The sequence below is a fragment of the Crinia signifera genome, chromosome 6 (assembly GCF_055691185.1).
Source record: "Crinia signifera chromosome 6, ASM5569118v1, whole genome shotgun sequence".
NCBI classification, from domain to species: Eukaryota; Metazoa; Chordata; class Amphibia; order Anura; family Myobatrachidae; genus Crinia; species Crinia signifera.
The window spans coordinates 45099101-45107795 of NC_139222.1; the positions used below are offsets into that span (position 1 = coordinate 45099101).

At 44.9% G+C, this 8695-nt stretch overlaps 1 pseudogene; it reads left to right on the top strand.

Moving 5' to 3' along the window:
- Positions 1 to 1518: 1518 nt before the first annotated feature.
- On the top strand, positions 1519 to 1638 carry LOC146011704 (5S ribosomal RNA; annotated as a pseudogene).
- The last annotated feature ends 7057 nt before the right edge of the window (positions 1639 to 8695 follow it).

Sequence of the window (8695 nt, forward strand, 5' to 3'; positions counted from 1 at the left end):
TGGGGTGAGGTGTGGTCATCACCGGTGACCCCCTCACGCCCCCTCACACCCGGCGGTGATTGATCCCTGTGTTACCGAGCGTCTGATTCGCCGGTAACACAGGAAAACGCTGCGATTGGCTGTTCACATTGAACAGCCAATCGCAGCGATCGCCGACGGGGGGGAGGCATCGCTGCCCCCCCCGGGCATGCTGGGACATGTCTGCTGTCAGGGACAGCAGACATCGTCCCTCTGTCACCGCGTCCCTAGACGCGGTGACAGTTTAAAGTCATGACGTATATATACGTCATGTGTCGGGAAGTACATCCCGGCCATGACGTATATATACGTCAAATGTCGGGAAGGGGTTAAAGGGGGAGAGTCTCAGCTTTTGGTATATAGCCTCAGAAATTCTCTGTCAGATAGAACCCAAAATATCTGACTGGGAATAACAATTAACAGGCTTGGATGGGGACCACTGGTTTGAAGTCAGATATCTCCGGTTCCCAAGGGCAGATTTTTACAATTCTTATACCCAGCTGAGGGCCCTTAGACTCCTGGGGGGGGGGGTCTAGGTACTCAGAAACCCCCCCCCTGTGTGCGCTACTGCCACAGTGCCACATTACACACATCCCCTCACTCCCCCAGTACACAGGACAGCACTCACCTGGCTGTGTTGTCCCTTCCTGGGAGGTGCAGCAGGGAACTGGCACTGTGGTAGATGAAGCACATGGCAGCCGGTGACAGGAGCAGGAAGAGCCGAAGAGCATTGCACGGTGTTTCCCTGATAATCCTCTGTATTGTGTCCACAGCACGCAATTTTAGACACAATGTATTAAGGGCATTAATGATACCAACCAATACAGTTTTAATACTCCCACTACAAAAGGAGCATTGTGTCTACAAGTAATAAAACTGTGTCAACAAGTAATAACATTGTGTGCAATTGGCCTATTTGTAGCAAGCAAGTCATTCAGAAAATGCCAGAGTATAGGATACCAACCCAATGGACACTCTCCCAATACCCAGCTGTAACTAACCACAAATAGAGGAGAAACACTACCAATATAGGAGGATCCTACTGTGTCAACAGCTGCAGGACAGGTAGACTCTGCCGCCGCAGGCAGACAATTTAATAACTCCAACCGTTCTGCTCCACAGGATATTGCTTCAGCATAAAAACCTCCCTCTTTCTGTGGAAATTCTCTGCCTATCAAACTTTGCCACAAGAGACCAGAGAACTATTAAGTACCAATACGCACATACATTATATCTTTTTCTCTAAAGTCTGCCAGCCTATAAAAAATATATATACATATTTTTTGTTTACAGTCTTCCATTCTGACCACACAAATATGGCCACATACTAAAGCCACATTATGTCGACCCCTATGTCCACCTAATAATAAGGAGTCAACGTGCAGACAGTAGACTCAATTGACTAGGCTGAGAGACCCACCAAGAAGGGTTAAACCGCTGCACCATCTCTATCTGCAGCCAAACAGACTCAATTGATTGAACTACAAAAAAAACGTAACATATTGCCACCATACCCCGCTGGATTGCCCAAACCCAACACCGAACTTTGAAGCCAAGCAGTGGAGGGCCGGGACAGTACTCAGGTGGGAGACCCCTGGGGAAGCCCAGGTGTGGCAATATAAGTACAGGGGGTAGGATCTGCCGTATCAATCATTTAATGTCTGTATTTATGACTGCCAGAGTGAGTCTCCATTAAAGAGCATTTATTTATTTTTGAGGCTGTGTCTCCCACTCTTTTCTCCATTACCATTTGAGGTATACCTTATGGTATACCTTATGGTGCAATAAAGCACATTACCACATACATTTAGGGGAACTGAATCATTTTACTGCCTATGATCACTGGTAACTATACCTTTGATAAAACAGTTCATAAATGATAAATTAAAGTGTGATAAAACTATGAATATTCCTTAACAATATCCGTTTAAGGATCACACTACATTTTTAAACCATTTATCCAATTACCTGTGCCATCCATTTAAAAAAAAGTCTTTAATAAAAGTTATGTCTTAAAACAATCATTGAATCCATTTAAAAAAAGGAGTGCGCCCAAAAGTGTTTTTTTCTTTCTTTGCCAGCCTCTTTTCTGATAAAAATCCCAGTGTAGGTCTCCTACAGAGTAAGGTACAGAGGGATAAATACAAATACAAACTTTTATGTGATGTATATACTTGATATTAACCCCCCCCCCACCCACAGTTACCCATTGACCAAGGTTATACTGCCATTACTCTGTGTTTTGACAGTGTAATATTCTCCAGTGCAGTTTGCAGCCAGTATTGACAAGTGGGAGGGGGCCCTCCTGCCTAAAATGACCCGGGCCCCCTGAAGGCTTAATTTGGCCCTGCATGTATCTGATTGTTAATATTTCAAGGTGGACAACCTTGTCTACTAGCAGCATGCCCAGAACACTTGACCACATCCTCAGTGCACAGGGAAACACGCTTGTTTATTATAAGATTATAAGCTTAGAAGGTACTTGTGTATTATCCGGGCGCCCATCGCATACCACTAATTAAGGTATGCAATGGCATGCGACGGGGCCCGATTTGAGGGTTTCCAGGGCCGACTATACAATTTTAATATCACGTCGCATCGCATGCCATAAAGGCATGCGATGCAACGTGATTTTACATTGTACAGGCACCCTGATGCCTGATTCCTATGTTAAATGCACCCACAGACCCAATTTTACACCCACCCTGATGGGTGATGACTATGTGAAATGCCCCCCCCCCCCCATTGTTAACGGCACCCCAGTATCAACGCCAACCCGAAGCGTGGCGAGTGCAGTGAGCCCGCGAGGGGCGGCAGTATGCGTCCTCCGACCTTTGCATACCCCCACTATCCACGTCAGAGTGGAGTTGAAATTATATAGTGTGGCGAGCACAGCGAGCCACCGAGCCCGAAGCGTGGTGAGCGGACGCAGAATACATCCACGTCCCCTTGTGGGGCTCGCTGCGCTTGCCACGCTTCGGGCTCGGTGGCTCACTGTGCTCGCCACACTATCTAAAATCAACACCACGCCGACGTGGATAGTGGGGGTATGAAAAGGTCGGAGGACGCGTACCGCTGCACTCGCCACACTTCGGGTTGGCGTTGATACTGGGGTGGCGTTAACAATGGGGGGCATTTCACATAGTAATTACCCATCAGGGTGGGTGTACAATTGAAAAACGGGTCTGGGGGTGCATTTAACATAGGAATCAGGCATCAGGGTGCCTGTACAATTAAAAATCGGGTCACATCGCATGCGATATGATCGCATGCGATGCGACCGATTTTTGATTGTACAATGCCCTACGATGGAAATCTTGGGCGACAGATAATACACAAGTACCGCTTAGAATTCTAAACAGCTACAGTAATAATGTTTAATATTGTTGCTGTTTTGAAGAAAATGTAATTCAAATTTACATATTGCATGATTCCATCACACCTTTCATGTGATTTTTTTTCTTCATTTAATTAAGTATTTGGTAATTGTGTATTATCACGGCGCACAATTAGCATACGTACGCTACCGTACTGAAATGTGCCATGCGATGCGTGCGATGCTATGCGATTTTAGTAGTTAATATGGTACTTCTATAGTGGTGTCTGTTACGCATTTAGCGTAACTGTGGTTTCAGAATTAGCGTAGGTAACGTTAATTGCGTAGTCAGTCAGAGATAGTGTTCCCGCTCCCTGTCAGAATCATTCTGAGGTGAATTTCTAACAGGAATGGCAGCATCACTCAGACCTGCAGGAGAATTGACCCAAATGGCTGAAGCTGTCACTAATATGTTCTGCCTGCCTAAGACGGAGGAGGAGACTGTCCAATTCTTTCAGACCCTGAAGCAGAATTGTACCCCATGTGCTTGACAGTTAAGGAGTGCATGTGGCGGTGCCATATCAAAGCATGCCGTCAGAAGGTGAGCCTAAGAGCGGGCCACTGGTTTCCGGGGTGCCGCTTATCATTCCTCACCCGGATACGATTGATATATTCCTGGTCAGAGGAGCTCACATCAATCGATTATTGTGAGCGTCAGCTCCAAATTTCTAACAAAACTGCGGTCCTGTACAATGTATGGATGCGGGAGGCCTGCACCATGGACCTGATGGTGCAGCCACAGTGGTGTACCGGTGGACCTGGGCAGATTGTTGAGGTTGATGAGAGCTTATTTGTAAAGAGAAAAAGCAATGTCGGCCGTTTTTTACCTCAACAATGGATTTTTTGGGGGATCTCACGAGAAAGTGGGCAGTGCTTTATTACAGTGGTGCCAAAACGTGATGCCACCACTCTGATGGTGGCCATAAATGAGAACATCGAGCCGGGCACAACCATTTATTTTGATTGCTGGCGGGCATACAGCACAGACCAATTGGAACAGGCTGGATATAATCATGCCAGAGTTAATCACAGATATAACTTTGTTGACCCCGATACAGGTGTACACACACAAACCATCGAATGGCTTTGGGGCTCCTGCAAATGGCGGAACAAGCGCCAAAGAGGCACAGCACGTCACCATTTACAATCCTACTTGCAGGAGTTCATGTGGCATTAAACTTTGGGTGCTGGAAAGCCAATTGAGCGCATCCTTCACACGCTGATGTTCCAAAGGCAGATTGACTGTTGTATTATATTTTTGGGGTCATTTTTTTCCTCATTAATGTTGTTATTTTTGATTGATTCCTGTTATTGTCATTATTTATTGTGATTACTTGATTTAATATGCTCTTTCATTATAACTTATTAAGTAAATACCAGTTTTTTTCAGTAATCTTATTCTTGATTGATTGCTATTATTGTCATTATTTATTGTGATTACTGTGATTACTTCATTTAATATGCTCTTTCATTATTATTTATTAAATAAATACCAGTTATTCGTTAACACACGTCATCATTACTGTGTCAGATGTATGATATTACAGGTGTGAATGTGTCCCGAAAACACCCCCACTATCCAGGAAATCCCGAAGTGTGGCGAGCGCAGTGAGCCCCGTGAGGGGACGCGTTGTGTGTCCTCCCTACCTTTTCATCCCCCCACTATCCACCTCGGCTTGTAGCTGACTTTATATAGTGTGGCAAGCAGAGCGAGCCACCGAGCTTGAAGCGTGGCAAGCGCAGCGAGCCCCGCAAAGGGACGCCGATTACTTAACATGTATTCCGCGCCACGCTTCGGGCTCGGTGTCTCGCTGCACTCGCCACACTATATTAAGTCAACTCCATGCCGAAGTGGATAGTAGAGGTATGAAAAGGTCGGGAGGACGCGTAACGCGTGTGCTCACCATGCTTCGGGATGACGTGGATAGTGGGGGTATGAAAAGGTCGGGAGAACGCGTAATGCGTCCGCTCGCCACGCTTCAGGATTTGCATACATACATATATACACACTGTGTTATTTAGCATCACATATGCATATACACAGGGTGTTCTGTGCAAAATCGCAACACACATAAAATTGCATGAAATCGCATGCGTTTTTTAGTGTTATGGTATGCGGTGCGATGCGAAAATTTTACAGGGTGCAGTGAATAAATTAACTAGTGAGATCGCATTGCATCCATCGCATGCAATGAAAAAGTGCCATGCGATGCGATGCGATTTAACTACGCAGAATAGCCCACTAAGAAAATAGCGTACTGGGCGCCGTGATAATACACAAGTACCAAGTATTTTCCCCAAATCTTTGTACTGGGTTTCATTCTTGCCTGTGACATGGTACGGTAGGTGGCACATTCTATTCAAAGACCGGAGTTAACAAGCCATTCAAATTCAAATTTGTACCTATTCAAAAAAAAGTAGTAATAATAATAATTTTTTATTATTACTACTAGTAATAATAATACATTATTATTATTATTACTACTTTTTTATTTTATAATGGCATGTTTAATATGTTGTGGCTTGTTAACTCCTGTCTTTGAATAGAATGTGCCACCTACCATGTCTCACTTAGGGGGTTATTCTGATTCACTCGGAAAGGCACAATTACTCTATTATGGACAAAACCATACATACTGCAGGTGGGGCTGATGTAACATGTGCAGAGAGAGTTAGATTTGGGAGGAGGGGGGTGTACTTCAAACTAATATCTATATTGCAGTGTAAAAATAAAGCAGACAGTATTTACCCTGCACAGAAACAATAAAACACCCAAATCGAACTCTCTGCTCATATTACATCAGCCCCACCTGCAGTGCATATGTTTTGTTCTAGTGTACTGTATACACTAGAGCGATATTGTGTACAAATGCACCATTTCGACGGGTTGTGCAACTGGTTATGTGTACATTGTGTGGTATATCGGTTTGATGCGTGGTCCCGTGGGTCGAGCGGGCCAACCCTCAGATCATGTGTGCTGTAGGTCATGGTCATGATTGGGTGCAGATCGTGAGTTGCTTTTTGCACATGCGATTGGTTGTTTGATGACTTGTACGACCAGCCTCATTTGACTATCAGAGATGATAGATCGTATGCGGCAGCTGGATCGCACGATGGATCATTAGTACATCATTGGCACACTTGTGTCAAAACATGCCCCAAATCATGAGTTCAGGGCTAACAAGGAGTTCAAGGGAAATCGTGACACAATCAGAATCACAAGCAGGTTGTTCTACTGTATGGCCAGCTTAAGGCAATTGTTTGGCATTTTGTATTCACTTTGGGGCCCTTTATCTGTTCACTTGCAAATGCAAATTCCTTCTCAAATGGACAAAACCATGTGCACTGCAGGTGGGGCAGATGTAACTTGTGCAGAGAGAATTAGATTTGGGTGAGTTATTTTGTTTGTGTGCAGGAAAAATACTGACTGCTTATTTTAACACTGCAATACAGATCTCACTTTGAAGTAAAACCCACCCAAATCTAATTCTCACTGAATATGTTACATCAGGGTTGACGACCCTCCCACAATTTGCGGGAGTCTCCCGCATTTTGGCTCTAACTCCCAGTCTCACAGGAATAGAGGGTATCCTCCAGTTTTTTTACGGTTTACTGGACACCTGTGACTGCGCTAGTCAGGATTCGGAATTGCCGGGGTCAGGCGTCATCATGACGTTGCGGCTGTCCTGAGTAATGCCGGACGCCTCGGGGCTTTGTGGGTAGCGCTGTCTGCAGCAGCGGCTACACAGTAACTATGCAGCGGCGGGCGGCCAGGCAGGAAGAGGACAGTGCAGCACGGAGAGTGGGAGCGGCCACGACCTCGGAAGAAGAGGCAGAGATTGGAACTAAGTAGCGGCAGGCAGCGCAGGACGGGGAGCGGGTAAGATTGACTGCCCACATGTTAAAAAGCATTTATGTCCCTCTGTACCCCGCTGATATATTATAAGGGTTCCCCCCTCCAGGCCTCCATGCTCATGCAGCAGCGCAGTTTAATAAAAACTCTCCCCTGCCTGCCCCCTCTTCTACTTCATAAACATTTTTTTTCTCCCCACTGCCTTATACGTTTTTGGGGGGAAGCAGTGGGGAGGGGCCTGGAGGGGAGAGAGGAGGAAAGATCCAAGAGGTAGTGGGGAGGGGGCAATTTGTGTAGCTGCTTCACCAATAACAATAATGAAGCAGGGGGAGATGGAGTGGTGATGTTTGGCCAGGGGGCATGGGGAGATTTTGGTGCCTGGAAATGATGGATGTCCCTTTGTTTTTTTCCATTATCACTAATATACAAACTAGTTCTTCCTAACATTCTGTCTAAATATAAATGCTTATTTATTTTGTTTTTAAAATGACCTATCCCTTCTACATGATGACTTGGTAATACCTAATTTTTATTCCTAATTAAATAATTTCTCCTAGACTTCACATCATTTGTTCTGTGTGAACGTGGTTTACAAATGCACAGTACAGTAGTTTGATACATTATTCAATTATATTACAAATATGTCTGTTTAGCTTGAGTTTGTTTACAAAAGTATTGCATATGTGTTTTACAAGGGTGGCGCAGGTGACCGTAGCATTTACAAGCATTTCCTTCATCCTATTCACAAAGCAAACTAGATACGCCAATAACTGTCACTAGACACGCCCATACGCATCATTAGACACACCAATACACATCATTAGACACGCCCTTTGGGTGTAACATGACACGCCCCCTCAGAATCTAAAATCTCCCTGAAACTGCTTTTCAAAAGTAGGCAACCCTGTGTTACATCTGCCCCACCTGCAGTGCACATGGTTTTGTCCATTTGAGTAGGAATTTGCCTTTGCAAGTGAACCAGAATAAGGGCCAGTAATAATTTGTTATGCAGTGTACTTGTATTAAAATTCTCCATTGTTTGTAAAAAGAAAAAAAAAGTAATCAAAAAAGCAGTATGGCAAAAGCTGTTAGATTCTAATAGTGTATACAGGGGTGGGGTCCTGGGGTGCACACCAATTGAGAGGTGCGACCCTGCGGAGACCTTTCAGTAGAACTGCATACAAACTCAAAGGTGCAGGTGCACAAATTAAACTCCCAATTTAAACATTTTTGCAATAAAATTTTGCATTTTTAGCGAGGTTCTTCGCTTATTTATGGCCATAAGTAACGGCTTGCCCACCGCGTCCAGGTGACCTCATTAGTCGGGCAAGTCCCTAACATTTTGGGGGGTACAAATCTAGGGCACAGGGCACCCCAAAATGGTGCAGCCGAGTGACCCCAGGGCAACACAAGACTGAAAGAAATATATAGTGAAACAAAGTGAGGAT